This window comes from Panthera onca, chromosome A1 (assembly GCF_046562875.1).
Source record: "Panthera onca isolate mPanOnc1 chromosome A1, mPanOnc1 haplotype 2, whole genome shotgun sequence".
NCBI classification, from domain to species: domain Eukaryota; kingdom Metazoa; phylum Chordata; class Mammalia; order Carnivora; family Felidae; genus Panthera; species Panthera onca.
This window is the reverse complement of record NC_138339.1, coordinates 135,764,997-135,782,668: the sequence shown is the minus strand read 5'-3', so window position 1 is coordinate 135,782,668 and position 17,672 is coordinate 135,764,997. Positions and strand designations below refer to the sequence as shown.

Below are 17,672 nucleotides of genomic sequence, written 5' to 3'. Positions count from 1 at the left end.
AGCACATTATGCAAATGATAAGACTAATCTTTTGCATTATACATAAGAGCTGCTTATTGTGCATTAACTAATTTATCTGACTACACAGGGGCTATGAATGCTGATTTTTATTAAGCTCTTCATTAAGTGAAAACGTAGGCATGGCAAGTGCATATATTAGCCTGTGCCTGTTTTGCGTGGATGAACAAGTACACACACACACACACACACACACACACACACACACACACACACATCTAGTTACCAAATGACATTCTTTTGGTAGTAGGAAACATCAAGCATGAAATCAGGAAGACGAGAAAGTGAGAATTAAAGAATCAGAAGGAAGACTCTAGTGTTGTTAATATTCATCACACTTACTTTTATCATGGTCAGGAAATTGCTTTTTAAAAAGACAGAATGTGTAGGTTGCAGTCAATAGTTTAAATCTTACCTAAGAACCCTTAGGATGCTAGTGACTATTATTGTGATTATCATAAAAAGCAAAGGAAGAACAAGTGAACCCAAAGCGTAATTAGAGCAGTCACTTCAGTTTTAAGGTAAGTTTATTCATTTGAGAACAGAAGGAAAAAGAGCAAAATAATATTTTATTAAGTAAACACGAACCCATTTGGTTACGATCTAGGCACAGGCGTGTGTAGACAGACACGTGAATAATGTCTTAGGTAATGCTCCGATAAGAAGCACATTTCATCCAGGCACACGTTTGAAACCAACCCAGACTCTCCACACAGAGCCTGCTCTTCTCAGCGAGAATTTGTGGAGTTTCACAAGAGACCCCCAAAACACCACACATTTGATTTTCTTGACTAAATTTAGAGAGATTTCATTTATTTTAATCGGCAATGTGTACTGGAAAAACTATTTGCAATTTATTACAAGCATTTTGAGTTTATTACTTTAAAAATATTTTAACAGTGCAGTTAACAGCTCACTAATGGGTGAGTTCCTGATTACATCTATAACTAATTTTCAAGGCAAAAAGGCTAGCAGAAATTTTCATTTCTGCCTCTTACTTTGAAGACACTAAATGCCAACAATGACCAGTTCAACAGATGTAGAAGGGCAGAGAAGCCCAGTACACCCTTCTGACTTCAAAATTGAGTTCCCAGTTTTAGTTCATTAAAATTAATGACCGATCACTGTGTATCATGCATGAGAACAGCTCATTCCTTTATCAGCCAGGTAAACTAAAACACGTATTACTAGACACAACACAAAACCAGCCCTGGGATTTGGCCATGAGCCCAACCTAACTGCAGAATGTTTATTAAATTATTAAAATTTATGGGTTGATAGCACTCTCAAGCAATTTATTATAGCTGTAAACCATTTTTAAGTTTTGAAAACACAATAAAGTTGATTTAATAATCCCCCTAATCTTATACACAACTTCCTCCAGAATTTTCTTCAATTACGGCTCATAAATTACAATTTATTGTGTATTAGAGAAACACTAAAAAACAAATACTTCATGAGAATTTCATCAGATTCATTTATTCTGAAACATTTGCCAGGAAGCATAACAAATTCACATGTGACCCCTGCACTCACAGAGCTGAAGTTCAAATCAAAGCCACAATAGAGAGTTCCTTTGCCAAAGATAATAACGAAAATCTTCCCTGAACTTGAGCCAGGAACTTGACTTTAATGAATGCAAGGGTGAAGGGGTCAGGAAAGGGAGAGAGAGGCAGTTCCAGGGAAATTCTCTCTACTCTAAAAACAGCTTGAATTGCAAAGCACAGATGGTCACATCACCTCTTTGTAGGACTTTGTTAGAGAACGAGCAAGTGAAAAGAGGGACCGCAAAGCGACAGTAATTAGGAGCACACATTGTGTTCTTCTCAGGGGCAGCAGGTCATCAGTGTAGGCAAATTCACTTAGATTTAATGACTTTTAAGTGAACATTTCATACTTTTAAAAAACCAGAATTGACAGTAGTTTAGGAAGAACAATCCCTAACAGTGGAATAATTTCGAATGTGTTTCACATTTCACAGTGACTTGAGTAGGGCAGAATTGTCTGCTGGATCCAGTTGGTCCTGTGGCTTCTATAACTGTGTTTTCAAAACTGAAATGGAATTTTGGGGGAAGTCTTAGGGCCTCTGTTAATGGAACACAAGGAAAATATATGCATAAGAGTTTGCATGTATTGGGAAGGAGAGGCACTACTCTGTCCAGAGGATAAGCAACGTGATGTGAGAAGAACTACTGCATCTACATTCCTTAGAAGTTTCAGGTTTGGGCCCTTTTGCTCACTTTAGGAGGCTGGAGGATGAAACTCTGATTCAAGCAAGCCTATCACTGGTATCAATTATAATAAATCTACAGCGGGTTGTTTCCTTGACTTGTAGAACCAGACACTACACGGAGCTGGCTCTGGGAAAACCTCCAGGGACAGAGGATTTCTTCTAAAATGGTATTTCCTTCTACTTGGGAATTCCACAGAATCTATTTGCTTAAAATGAGCAAGATCCTTCATGGAATTCAAGGACAATGAGGGATGAGAGATGACACAATCAATGACTTAGTCATACTAAAGAGGCCTTAACATGATGAAGACTGTAGTTGGCTCTCAGTGTCAGTTTAAAGTCAGAACTCCATGGAAGAATACGGTGGGCTCTCATTTCCCTCTTTTCCTCTTATTTATTCTGCCCTCGGTGCCTGGTACTCTAAACACTTGACTATGGTAAATGTCATTAGAAGCGCCTTCTCTGATCTATCTATCACAGGTGCACCTGGTTGCATTAAATGATTTTCCTCACCATCTTGGCCACACATTGTGTCAATCAAATTTCTGTCCCTGAAATACTGAGCCACTTAAGTCTACGGAACTGAGCTGAAAGATCCTGGAGACCAAAGATCAAAGGTATGATTTTTCTAGGGAACTTGATGTCTATGAGTAAAGGAAGACGATCCACAGGGGGAAAAGCACAGAATGGAGTTATGGAGACAAGCAGGGTAAGAAAATATGAGGCCATAGGGAGAGTTAAAAAGTAGTTGCCTTCATGTTCCCTATGACTTATATCACTTCTTATGAGGTCTACCTACATTTCTAACCCTTGAATCCTTTATATTCTCCTGCTCTATCAACCCCATTTACATTTGCGCTAGTGTACTAGGCTTCTGTTCTCTAAATATCAATGGCACTGGGTACACAAATGGGGAAATAAAGTACTCTGTCCTCACTCTACTTGCAACTTTGCCACAAGCACTGACACCAGAGCAAACTCTGTGCACAACCAACACGGGCAGGAAACATGCCAACCTCTTGCTTCTGTGTTCACTCGCCCAAGAGGTACCAGGTAAAGGGGCGCCTGGGTGGCTCAGTCGGTTAAGCGTCCGACTTCAGCTCAGGTCACGATCTCACCGTCTGTGAGTTCGAGCCCCGCGTCGGGCTCTGGGCTGACGGCTCAGAGCCTGGAGCCTACTTCTGATTCTGTCTCCCTCTCTCTCTGCCCCTCCCCTGTTCATGCTCTGTCTCTCTCTGTCTCAAAAATAAATAAATGTTAAAAAAAAAATTAAAAAAAAAAAAGAGGTACCAGGTAACAATGCTGCACTCAGTATCAGTGACTTCCTGGACTCTCGATGGCTATGTCCTGCCCACCTTCACCCCTGACAGGAGAACACAAAGAACAGCTCCACAGTCCCCATCTCCAAGTTCTTCAGGTCATTTGTGCACGTGGAGCTGAGTCATGAGTTAGAAGTGGTCTGCTTGGAAATACTGTGTCGTATGTATTTTATCCAAGAAGATCGTATGTAGGGATTGCCCATAAGTCAGGGCAATATGTTGTGGGGCATGTTCCAGAAGATTCATAAGTGACCATGAAGTATTTTCAAATAGGTATAACGATATAAATGTGACAGTCATAATCACCAGTTTGAATTTGGGTCACTTCCTCTATGGCCAAAAGATCATACATGTACCAGCTATGATGGAGTAACAAAGGTCAGATTTATCTTCTCACAGGAACAACTGAAAAACTAGAGCAAATATACCCATGAGTGGGTTTCAGACAGTGGATCCTAGGAAACAGGGGGCAAAAAAATCATTGAGAAAAGGGAAAGAGCGGATCCTTACAATGCTCCAGCTTACTGCCTGAAGAAAGTGTCCCAGGTATGCAAAGGGACAGGACACCCAAACAGAGCTCTGTGGTCTCTGTGAATAGAGAAAAAGTTGAAAATACGGGGAGTATCTATGGGATAGAATTTTCAGAGAAAGTACCAGAGTCAAGAGAACCGCAAAGAAAGTTCCAGACATTTGCACTGGTTTTATCTGCCGTCTTTTACTGAGGCCTAAAAACTGCATTAATATAAGAAAATGCCTGAGGATGGGGAAAGAAACACTAAAAAGGAGCAGGTGGAAAAGTCCCAGACATCACACATGGCCAGGAGAAGGTCATGCTCCCAGCAGCCACACAAGTCCTCAGTAATACTTGACACATCAGGGGGAACACCCAGAAGGTTACAGTCTCACTACTAGGGAAAATTAGCCCTAGCATAAAAGCCACCTAACAAAGCTTAAAAACAACTCCAGAAAGAATAGAACTGTTTCTCAGTAACCTAACTGCATCCCAGAATACAGTTCAAGAATATTTAAAGGAATTACCCAATACAGTAAAACTAAAACACCTGATATCCAAAAAAAACCAAACAAACAAACAAACAAACAAAAAAAACTAAACATGTAAAAAAGGAAAGAATAGAATAAAAATAAATCAATTCAAGTGATAGAATTATCAGACAAGGACATTAAAATAATTACAAACATATTCTATATGTTCAAAAATATAGAGCAAGAAAGCATGTATACATTAAGGAGATCATAAAATATCATGATATAAATAAGAAATTATTTAAACATCTTTAAAAAAGCTTCCATATATAATATAAAATATATCGCATATGATTAAGAGCAGATTAGACACTGCATAAAAAAATAGATCAGTGAATGTAAAACAGCAATAAAAACTTTAAAAAACTTTAAAAATAAAACATAGAAAAAAATTGGAATAAATGATGTCACTGAGCTCTGAGAAAATTCAAGCAGCCTAATACTTGTACAAGTGGAATCCTGAAAAAGAGAGAAAACTGAGATAGAATAAAATATTTGGAGTAATGGCTGAAATTTTCCAAGTTTGTTAAAAATTATAAACCAAAGGTGGCTTGGGTGACTCAGTTGGTTCAGTGTCCAACTCTTTATTTTGGCTCAGGTCATGATCCCAGAGTCATGGGATAGAGCCCCATGGAGAGCTCTGAGCTGAGCATGAAGCCTGCTTCAGATTCTCTCAGGGTGCCTGGGTGGCTCAGTGGGTTAAGCATCTGACTCTTGGTTTCAGCTCAGATCATGATCTCACAGTTCATGAGTTTGAGCCTCATGTCGGGGTCTGCACTGGGAGCCTAGAGCCTGCTTGGGATTCTCTCTCTTTCCCTCTCTCTCTGGCCCTCCTCTGCTTGTACACATACTCTCTCTCTAAATAAGTAAATAAATAAACTTTTAAAAAAAGATTCTGTCTCTCTACCTCTGTCCCTCTTCTACTCGTGTTTGTGAATGCATGCACATACTCTGTGTCTTAAAAAAAAAAAAAGTCTCTCTCTCTCTCTAAACCAACAGATCCAGGAAACACAATAAAGAAGTACAAGATACATAAAGAAAACAGAAAACTACACTGGGGCAGAGCATCATTAATGTGCTTAAAACATACTAGTATAAAGGGAAAATCTTTAAAAGCAGCCTAAGAACCCATCACTTACATAGAAACAAAAATAAGAGTAACAGCCAGCTTCCATCAGAAACAACACAAGTCAGAAGATCATAGAGCAACATCCATAAGAGCAATGAAAGAAAAATTGGCAACATAAGCTTCTATATCCAGTGATAATATCTCTCAAAAACAAAAGTGAAATAAGAATTTTTGCAGACATTAAAAAAAAACCCTGATAAAACTGATCACACACAGACTTGCATTACAATAAATATTGAAGAAAGTCTATCAGGCAGAAGGAACAATAACATCAAGGTGGAAATCTGGATTGATAGGGAGAGCACCAGACATGGTAAGTAAGTGGTTGTAAAAAAATATTTTTCTTAGTTTTAAAATATCTTTTATTTATTTATTTTTAAAGTTTATTGGGGGGGAGTGGACAATGTGGGCATGCACACACACACATTTGCACACATGTCGAGGTGGGGCAAAGAGAGAGAATCCCAAGCAGGCACCATGCCTAGTGAGGGGCCATTCTCGGGGCTCAATTCCACAAACCATGAGATCATGAACTGAGCTGAAATCAAGAGTTGGACATTTAACCAACTGAGCCACTCAGGCATCCCTAAAATATTTTTTTTTAATTTTTTTCTTTCAACGTTTATTTATTTTTGAGACAGAGAGAGACAGAGCCTGAATGGGGGAGGGTCAGAGAGAGGGAGACACAGAATCTGAAACAGGCTCCAGGCTCTGAGCTGTAAGCACAGAGCCTGATGCGGGGCTTGAACTCACGGACTGTGAGATCATGACCTGAGCCGAAGTCGGCCGCTTAACCGACTGAGCCACCCAGGCGCCCCCCTAAAATATCTTTTAAAAATAAAATATCTTTGGGGTGCCTGGGTGGCTCAGTCGGTTGAGCATCCGACTTCAGCTCAGGTCATGATCTCGTGGTTCATGAGTTAGAGCCCGGTGTGGGCTCTGTGCTGACAGCTTGGAGCCTGAAGCCTGCTTCGAATTCTGTGTCTCCCTCTCTCTCTGCCCCTCGCCCGCTTGTGCTGTCTCTCTCTGCATCTCAAAAATAAATAAATGTAAAAAAAATTAAAAAAAAATATCTTTTAAAAATTTCAAGTAAAAATTATAAAAATGTATGGTGGGGTTTAAAGCATACGTAGAAAGAAAATGAATAACAAAAGCATAAAGTCTGAGAGAGTAGAAAGACAATATACTGTTTTAATATTCTCACAGGGCAATTGAAGGGGAGTAATATTACTTGTAGACATGTGATAAATGTGTACACTAGAAAATTTAAAGCAAACATAGACATATACACACACACAAGAGTTAGAGTTAATAAGTCAATAAGGAAAGAAAATGGAATCAGAAGAAAAATGCAGTCCAAAAGCAGGTGTGAAAAGCAAAAGAGAACAAAGAAGGCCTAGGACAAACAGAACACATATAGCAACATTACAGGTTGAAAACCAACCATTTCGATGACCACATTAAATGTAAATAGTCTGAGTTCACCAGTGAAAAGGTAAACACTGACAGATCAGATAAAAGCAAGATCCAAGTAAATATCCGATAGATATTAAAATAATAATAAAGAAACATGCTAAAGGTCTTTATGCCACTAAATTTGACAATTTACATAAATTGGGTATACTTTTCTTTTTTTTTTTTTTTTTTTTTTTAAATTTTTTTTTTCAACGTTTTTTATTTATTTTTGGGACAGAGAGAGAGAGAGCATGAATGGGGGAGGGGCAGAGAGAGAGGGAGACACAGAATTGGAAACAGGCTCCAGGCTCCGAGCCATCGGCCCAGAGCCCGACGCGGGGCTCGAACTCACGGACTGCGAGATCGTGACCTGGCTGAAGTCGGAAGGGTATACTTTTCAAAAAAACAAGCTACTAAAACTCACTCAAGAAAAAATAGATAAACCTGAAAATCCCATATTTATTAAGGAAATTAAATTTGGAGCTGAAAATATTTCCCCAAAGACACCAGGTGAGTTAGGTGATGATTTCTAAAAACACTTAAAGAAGGACTACTGACTTCAGAAATCCTTCAAGACAATAAAATAAAATACTTCTCAGCTCACTCGATGAAGCCAGCATTATTCTGATACCCAGATCAGAAAGAAAAAACATAAGAAAACTTTGGATCAACACTCTCATGAACACAGACAGCAGAAATCAAAACACACTTTTAGCACATATATTTCAACAATATATAAATAAGGGAATATATCACGACCATGATTTTTATCACAGCACGCAATGTTGGTTTAACACTGGCAAATTAGTCAAGGTAACGCACCATATTAACAGACTAAAAACAAACCCCACAACTAACTTCACATTTAATGTTAAATCAGAAACACGGCAAGGATTATCAGTCTCATTATTTCTATTCAACCTTGAACGGGAAGATTCTTAATCCGTGCATTAGGGCAAGAACAAGGGAAAATATAAGGCACATCCATTGGAAATATATATGTATGCACACACATGTATACACACATACACATAAAACACATTTCACAAGTCAATAATAGGAACCGATATTTAATGATTACATTTACCTGATTGTTCAAAATAGGTAAAACGATAGACACTAATGATAGACGAGTGGCTGCCAGAGACTGGGAGAGGAAGGAATGTGCAGGAAGGAAAGGAGAGTGACAGTTAACAAGCACAGAATTTCTTTGGAGGTGACGAAATATTTTAAAGTGAGATCGTCACAGTGGTAGCACAACTTTCAAGTATACTGAAAGCACTGAAATGTACACTGAATTTTATGCTGTGTAAATTATATCTTAAGCTGGTATAAAATAGAAGTTATACGAACTCACGATTAAATAAATTATATTAACAGCAAAGATAAGAATACTCAAAACTCATCACTTCCTTGTTATTTTGCCCTTTTTAAAAAATATTATTTATGATCTTGAGGCGATTCATACCTATTTTATCTGTAGGATAGGTAAGCAGTATAACAGGGTTCTACTGCACACATCTTCTAAGCTCTGGATTCAGTCAGCATGTTGGCAGATTGAAATTGGACACTGTCAAATACTGACACCACAAAAATGGGCAACCACTGCAAATTTGAGCCTGCATCCTCCAGACAGCTGGTTGTTAACCATTCACAAGTACCTCACTGCCTGTTTTACTCCATCCTCTCCACACCAGTGCCATGTGGACCAGAGAAGGTAGCCAGGAGTGACAAAATCCTGGGGAGAAATGCATGAGACAATAAATCTGTTTGCCCTTGTAATGAGAAAATGATGTTCCTGGAAGGAAAGGAAGGACGCTTGATAAATACCTGACTTGCACACGATTTGGGAAACATCTTGTCTCAGGCTGGAAGCTATAGTCCACGTGTACACTGTTGGTAGATCATGTGGTGCTTATTTCTCTTAAGTGGTTTGCTCGTAAAAAAAATACCAGGCAAATAAGAACTACAACTTTTCTACTTATACAGATACGCACCTATGTACCTCACTACTTCCTCCTCTGTAGCAAACACACTAGGTAATTAGGGCTACCATTACCTTTTTTTTCTTTACCTCAATGTTGCATTGGGTAAATGGTTGGATTTGTTAAGTTTGAGCCTTTAATATAAATAACAACACTTACAAAAAGGTTTTCTGAGTCTGTAGGAAAAAACAAAATTAAGGTACTGACTTCTATTACTGGAAGAGTTTATTATAATAATCATAATATCTATTTGCGTATACTGGAAAGGATTAGGAAATTTAAAAATGAGTATAAAATATCTGGCTCCATCAGTTACTAACAGTGAAAACACTTAGTGTGCTAGCTATTTATGCCTTCTGATTCTCATCTTCCCCATCTGTAAACTGGGGTGAATAATGGTTCCTGCCTTTTAGAACTGGAGATTCAATGAGATGATCTCTTGTAAAAAAAAAAAAAAATTTGCAGTATACTTCCTGGCACTTAATAAGCACTTAATAAATGTTTGCTCTTTATATATTTTGCTGTCAAGATTTAAACAGGCAATCATAATATTTACTGTGGAAATTCTTGGTGGATTTCATTCCAGGAGTGCATATCATATTTATTTCCTAAGATTCATTATATTAGTTTTCCCCGTGCAATTTCTTTGCACGTCTTACGCATGTGTAGGCAGTATATTCAGACACAAGACCCTTGCATAACTAGGGGATTATTTGTACTTTAAGGCTTACTGAAAGAGACGGCTGTCCTATGAGGTGTATTTCCTCAAACACTGTAAAATGGCAAAGGAAGCAGCTCTTCCTCTAGCAGGGTTGCCTTTTATCTTCAGCTGCTTACAAGCCCTCAGAACTCTTCGGGGATAATTGCAATGTAATGCGTTACAGATGCTTGCTAGGTAATTTACTCAGCTGCCACCACCTGGGGAGATTAGACGGGATTTCCCCTCCTGACACTGGGCCCCGGGAATTTATAGTCTTTGCTCTTTCTCTCCTCTGGTGGTATCACTCTTCTCCCCCAGGCTTTACTAGGAAGTCAGCCATTTTAAAGTATACAAGTAGTTTGCCTGCGTGAGGAAATACCAGCAAAGAAACTCTATACAGGCTGGGTAAACTTTAAGGCATGGTCCCTATTTTACCAGCCCGGCTAAACGTGAAATATCATCAGGCTCTTCGGGACCCACCCAACTTTAAAGCAGTGCCCTTATCTTTTCGTGTGCCATAGACACTTTGGAAGTGTTATGGGCTGAATTATGTTCCTGCAAAGGTATATGGTGAAGTCCTAAGCTCCAGGATATCAGAATGTGACCTTTTTTTGGAGATACCATCTTTACAGAGGTGATGAAGACGAGGTCATTACAGGGGGTTCTAATCCGAAATGACTAATGTATAAAAAGGGGAAATTTGGAGACAGACATGCACACAGGCAAAACACCACATGAGGAGGAAGACAGAGATTGGAGAGGTTCATCTAGAAGTCAAGGAAGGCTAAAGATTGCCAGGAAACCAGGAGAAGCTAAGAGACAGGCATGGAACAATCTCCCTTACAGTCTGCAATAGAAATCAGCCTTTCTAACACCTTGATGTTGGACTTCTAGCCTCCAGAACGGAGATAATAAATTTCTGTTGTTTAAGCCACCAAGTTTGTGATACTTGGTTACAGCAGCCCTAGCAAACGACTTTGAAAGCCGATGAAAGGCTGTGGACCCCTTCTCGAAATACCTTTTTAAATGCATAAAATAATGTACATAGGATAACAAAGGAAATCAAACATTACAATATCGGTTTTAACTTTTTTTCAAAAACAACTCTGGGATGTACGCATATATGTATTGATCTATTAATGTGTTAAATACAAGATCTAGTGGTGGGTCAAAAAACAGTGTAATTCTGAAGCACGGTTAAGTGTAAATGGTATATTAAGGTCTGCAACAAACCTTATGAAAATACCTGTGATTTCTATTGGTTATAGGGTGCTATTATTACTGTTGTTTACTGTCCATAGTCATAACTGAAAGAAACGGTAAATTCCAATTAGAGATTAGTGAAAGTTAGGTCAAGTCCACTGACCACCTGAATTCCTTCCACAGACATCTCTAGGGTCATGGACTCCGGGGGAACAACTTCAGCTTTAGAGGCTTGGTCTCACTGAATCTTTCCTTATTTATAACATCTAGTCACTTTGTTCATTCTTACTTGTTCATTCATCTCTAGTTCCAGGCTATATCTTTCCTGGGTACTTCAGCGATAAGATTCTCTTCTCTCTGAGGCCCTCTTTATTCCTCAAGACCGCACAAAGCTTATTCTCTTGGACCTGACATTGATCTTAAAGTTGTTAGCAAAGACTGAGGGTTGCTGGAGCCATGTCGGGTGGGGTGATGGGCTAAACAGGTGATGGGCACTGAAGAGGGCACTTGTTGAGAGGAGCACTGGGTGTTGTATTTAAGTGATGAATCACTAAATTCTACTCCTGAAACCATTATTACACTATATGTTAACTTTGATTTATATTTAAAAAAATAAATAAAAATATTTTACAACTGACAATTCACATTACAGCCCCTCTCAGGGCAATCTCTGAAACAAGAAGAACGGAAATCTTCCCAGTGGACAGAGAATTACTATTATGATAAGTATCATTATTATGGTTATAATTTCCAGTTTGCCTCTGATGGCTAAATACCACCAGTTGGTCTATGCTATTCCAGAATCCTTTAGTATTTTATATGAATATTGGGGAGCCTCATTTCATAGCAACATCTCTTGCTATCATCTATGGCCTATAGAAGACATCTACCACTGAACTTCTCAACCATTCTGGTACCTATTTACTAGTGAATTCTTTAACACTTTACAGGTAACAGTGTCCTTGCAGCCTGCCTGGGGATTATAGGCAGCTGTCAGGTCATTGGACTTATGTAGTAAATCCAGCCGTGTATGTCCTGCTGTCCAAGCATTTTAGGTTCCTCTTTATTACTATGTCAAGACATTCGAGCAGTCCTACCTCTTTTACTCTAGGCCATCAGTGTTTTAAACACCACAGGGTCTTCTAGCAGGATGTTATCACTGGCTCCAATGGCCCTTCCATAATGTTAAATCCAGACAATGTTGCCACATCAGCAAACTCTACAGTTTGGTCTCATATCCCACCTTCCCTGCCCCAGCACTCTCAAGATTCTCCCCTGGCATTTTTAGCTGCTTCTGCCATTATAAATTATATACCCAGTTCTCTCATGCTGAATAATTCCTTCCTTTGAGTATTCAGGACAGTTCTCCTGTGCTTGAACACTTTTGAGGCATGATTATTCTTACTGCTTTAAAAGCAAAGAGGAGAGATGGGGACATCTCTTGAGAAGACAAGTGCCATATTACAAAGTATTTGATTCAGTTGAGAGCTTTGCAAAATCACTAGGTAGTGGGGGACAGGTGTCCTCTATCAAGAAAAGGCCACTTTTACCAGCACAGAGGGTTTAGGGGAATCAGAAGATTTCATACTTTTTTAAATGCATCCTCTCTTCATGTCGCCAACTCCAGTCTCAGAATCTCAACACCTTCCTATTTGGTCCCTATCTTTTTTCACAAAAGCTGTAATATTAGCACCCTTTTTAAATCTAGAACTCTCACAATCAAATCTGAGTGCAGATTTTCAGCCTACCCTTTGGCTATAGTCAATAAAGGTCTTTTTAAATACTGCCAAAGATCACTTTAAGTTTTCACGTTGTAATCAGAGCTGATAGTTGGCTGATCTGCATTCTTCCATTAGAGCATGTGTGTCCATTAACAAAAGCCATATTGTCAAGAATCAAGCTCTAGAGCTATTGCATACATCAGTGCACCCCCTTCACTTATACCCTATGTCACACCACTACAGAGATTTTCATGCTCCAGGACCACAGGCTCTCTCCTCCTACCACTTAATACTAGCAGTGTCCTGGCTTGCAATTAATTCAGTTCTAGAATCCTATTCTGTAAGACAGCTTTCTAGAATCAACTTTCCAAAGTTGGGACCCATGTCACTGACCCTGAGCCAAGGAGTTTAAAGCAAGTTATTTGTCTGGGAGGTGATCTTATAATCCACCAGTAGGGAGATACAAAGTAAGACAAAGAAGCCAATCGGAGAGTGTTATTGAGCATGCTATCATCAGAGCCACTTGAGGCTCAGGTACACTCTAGTTTGTAGAATTCTGTATAGAACATGCCTCAAAGTTATCCCAGGGTAGGGGTGAGGAAGATGGGCTATTTATGCATGAACACATGCAGTCATCGGATGAGAGCTACTGTCAGGAGTGTTAATGGTAACCCCGCAGCATTGTCTATCTACCTACATTTAGGCAAAGTCCCAGGTGTTTCCCATGACACTTTATTACCCATATGGAAGCAGTAGGCATAGGACACTGACAATGTATGCTCCAAGCAAGGGTATTGGTGAAGCAAGAATCACAAAGAGGTGAAAGAGAAAAGTCCTTCAGAACAAGATAAATGTATCCTCTTTACATGGGACAGTCGTTTCTTACATGACTTATCCCAGTAGACAGAGCTTTGAGCCACATACCTATTCAGTGACTTGATGTAGAGGGAGAACCGGTCTGAGGTGAAGATAGGTGTAGATGCAAAGACAGTGGCAAATCGCTCAGTCGGGGCCTGAAAGCAACAAGATTGTAAAGCTAAGGCAAGGAGTATGGGTAAGAAGAATATGAGTGCATCTAAGGGAACAGAAGCTAAGTGCAGCCCTGTGTGCCCTGTCAAGTCTCTTCTCACCAGGGGACATCCACCCAAAGAAGGCTCTGTATAATGGAGGACTCCTCCAGTGGATATCAGCCACCCCAGTGTTGGCACAAGAGTTCTTGAAGACAAAAATCATAATGGCAGATGTGGAGGCTATTCACATATCCAGGATAGTGGGCACCACTCATCAATGCTGATGTAGCTGCTGCCACTGTCGAACGTCTTGCGTATCAGCAGGAGACCAACACTGAACCTTTGATGTAGTTCCATCCCTTGAGGAGACTAACTAGCCTCTTGGTGGCAAATTGTTTAGAACAAACCTATTCCACCTAGGAGACACCAAGGATTCATATGTATCTCTGATATGAGTTTTCCTTCTCTGCCCACAGTAGCCCAGCTGACAGAACTGTCCAAGAGGTCACAGAGTGTCTTGATTTAACAACATAGGATCCCACCTAACATCACTTTAGACATCCTAGACTATCAACACAGGTAAGAAAGGGATCAGTACAGCCAAGGACATCATTCTGCTCCCCACGTCTTACAGAGTTTTACACAGTATTTAGGTAGTTTATTGATACTTATTAAAAGGAAAAAAAAAAGCACTTTGAAAAAAATCTCTCACCAAGGATACTTAAAAGTATATTTCATGTCCTCTGTATGAAGTAACTATACATTAACGCCAGTGACAAACACACAAAATCTTTAGATAATATTTTCCAAGAATAAAAAGAAGGATTAACAAATTCACTTTAAATTCTCAGATACGTGAATGAGAGCAAATGAGTTTTAACACAAAGGGAGAAGAAAGGAATTTATTTTGAAAATTTATGCCTTAAAGGACATGATGAGGACTTTAATATCACCTTCTTAATTTTGTATTAGCTGGATAATTCATAAAAGTGTGAGCCAATGCTAAGTTCAAGCAGAGTCAAGTTTAGGTATGCCAAACTGGATTATATTATAAAGTCTTACTAGTTTTCAAATTTTTTTAAGAAAGCAATCAAGAAGACTATGGAACTCCTAAGAATTGTACCTATTGAAGCAAAGTAACGTATAACTTCAAACCATTTTGCTACACATAGAAATTTAAGGAGCTCATGAAACACTAGATATTATGAGCTACATTTTTTTAATGTTTATTTCTTTATTCTGAGAGAGAGACAGCATGAGCGGGGAGGGGGAAGAGAGAGAGACAAAGAGGAGAGAGAGACTGACCCCCAAGCAGGCTCCACTCTGTCAGTACAGAGCCCAATGTGAAGCTCTATTTCAAAAATCGTGAGATCGTCATATGAGCCAAAATTGAGTCAGACACTTAACCAAATGAGCCACCCAGGTGTTCCTGAACTACATTTTATCAGAAGAAAGTTCTGTTATGTCAGTTTATAAAGGCAGTGCTTGTTGATGACCCTCAAAGACATTTACAAGAATCTGATCATATAAACTTATTAGAGCAATATAATTTCCATTATTTTAAATTCTATAATAAAACTGATTAGCTTTAGTAGTATGGCTGTAACAAGCATTTTTCTCATAGGTTGGCCAACCTTCAACTGCTGTGTTGCTGCAGGGACACAAATGAGCATGTCTGCACGTCATGATCGCATGGCTAAAAATGGAAACACACATGGACAAAGGGGCAATGCAGATGCTAACTTTCTAAATGATCCAAAAGTCATTCAGTAAATTGATTATTTGCAGTTTGGTATGGACACACCTTAAAGCATGGCTCTATAAACAGAAGTACATGTGTAAGCAATAATATATAAACAATATACCAAAGATACAGCCAGTGAAAACAGTATAAATGCATACAGTTGGAACACTGCCAGGCAGTTAGGACTCTATGATTTCTAAATCTATATACTCCCTTCTGAGAGTCTTCCCTTATTTTTTTATCCAGCCTGGATCCCATGTCAGTTCTACCCTTTCTTACCTCTCTGTCTCTTGGCTGGACCCAACTAGCCAAATCTCAGCCCGGGTGAATCCTTCAACTACATTCTCGGCACTGACACCAGGATTGCTGGAAAAAATATCACATGATCTGATAGATTACCATGAGTACAATTTGATGGCCTTTGACATCCAACTGGGTCTCACTGCTACCAGATTTCCTTCAGTTTCCACACTCAACTCTCTTTCTTTCCTCGTACTGGCTTTTTCAAATAGTCTCCATTCTCCTCAAATCCCTATGGCATCTCCTCCATCTCTACTGTAAGCACAAAGCTCTGCCTCTACTTTAGAGAAATTAGAAAGTATAGCAGTAGGGTGAAGGGAGGGTAAGAGGTAGACAGGACGGTCCCTCAGTTTTCTTTGCCCAATTTATAAAATCAGGTCTTCATTTACAATCTCCTTTCATTCCCACCCACCCATTCCTTTGGAGGAAATCCTCCTGACTCATGTCCTAATGGTGAGAATAGAGATCAGACTTATTTATAAATGTGTTAACAAGAACTAACTTCTTGTCCTTTCACCCAGCTGTTATACTTTTAGAAAGGTATTCCAAGAAAAAAAAAGGATCATACTATAATACAATTATTATGTTTTTAGTAGCAAATATTAAAACCTTTCTGCATGTCCTTTAATACACAATTAGTTAAATATAAAGTAAAATATAGACTTAACTAGAGTTAAATAAAATACAAAGTGAGTTAAACATAGAGTAAAATATGCTCGCTTGTTTTGCAAGTATAATTTGTTCCAGAAGCATGCTTGTAATCCAAAGCACTTGTATACCAAAGTGAACTTCAAGAACCATTGGCTCAGTAGTGATCATGTGACATTCGGAATCACATACGACTCATATTGCAAGACACCGGTCATTTATCAAGTTAAAATTTATTAAAAATGTTTGCTTTTCTTGTGGAACACTCACAGAACAGGTTACTTGTAACCCAAAGTTTTATTGTATCTACTGTAGACTGAACGTTTGTGTCCACCCAAAATTCATTCATTGAGAAACCTCATCCCCACGGGGATGGTAAATGGAGGTGAGGCCTTTGGGAGATGATTATGTCAAGAGGGTAGAGTCCTCATGGATGGTGTTGGAACGTTTAGGAAAAGAGGCCAGAGAGAGCTCCCTTGTTTCTATTGCTGTATAAGGAAACCGAGGAAACAACTGTCTATGAGCCAGGAAGTGGCCATTCACCAGATGGCCGGCAACTTGTCCTTGGACTTCCAGCCTCCAGAACTGCAAGAAATAAATTTCTGTTCTTTAAGTCTGGGTAGTCTATGATATTTTTGTTATAGCAGCCCAAATGAACTAACACAATATCCTACAATGGAATACAATGAGTATTGTGAAAATTATTAATATTATAAAGACTTTAAAAGTCTGACACTGCTCTTTAGTCTTAACATGAAGAGAAGTCTGTCTGTGATACATCAAAGGTGAAAAATCTTTTTATATACCAGTATTAACATTATAGTTCCATAGTTGTTGAAAATATAAACAACTTTCAAAGGCAGTTTTCCTCGGTTAAGGTTGGAAATTGAGGGGTACTTTATTTATTTATTTATTTGTTTGTTTATTTGTTTGTTTGTTTATTATTTATTTATTTTTTTAATTTTTTTTTTTAGAGAGAGTGAGAGAGTATGTGAGCAGGGGAGGGGCAGAGGGAGAGGGAGAGAGGGAGTCCCAAGCAGGCTCAGCACTGTCAGCATGGAGCCCAACGTGGGGCTCAATATCACCATCATGAGATCATGACCTCAGCTGAAATCAAGAGTCAGTTGTTCAACCTCCTAGCCACTCAGAGACACCCTGAGGGA

The 17,672-nt window shown here is 39.0% G+C and overlaps 1 long non-coding RNA gene across 1 annotated transcript in view; it reads right to left on the bottom strand.

The window, feature by feature from the left end:
• The window catches only part of LOC132681607 (uncharacterized), a 174,439-nt gene that overhangs the window by 138,735 nt on the left and 18,032 nt on the right, over positions 1 to 17,672 (bottom strand). The window contains exon 2 of the long non-coding RNA XR_009611139.2: positions 13,732 to 13,820. This is a non-coding gene — a long non-coding RNA (uncharacterized LOC132681607). The remainder of the gene's footprint in view (positions 1 to 13,731; positions 13,821 to 17,672) is intronic.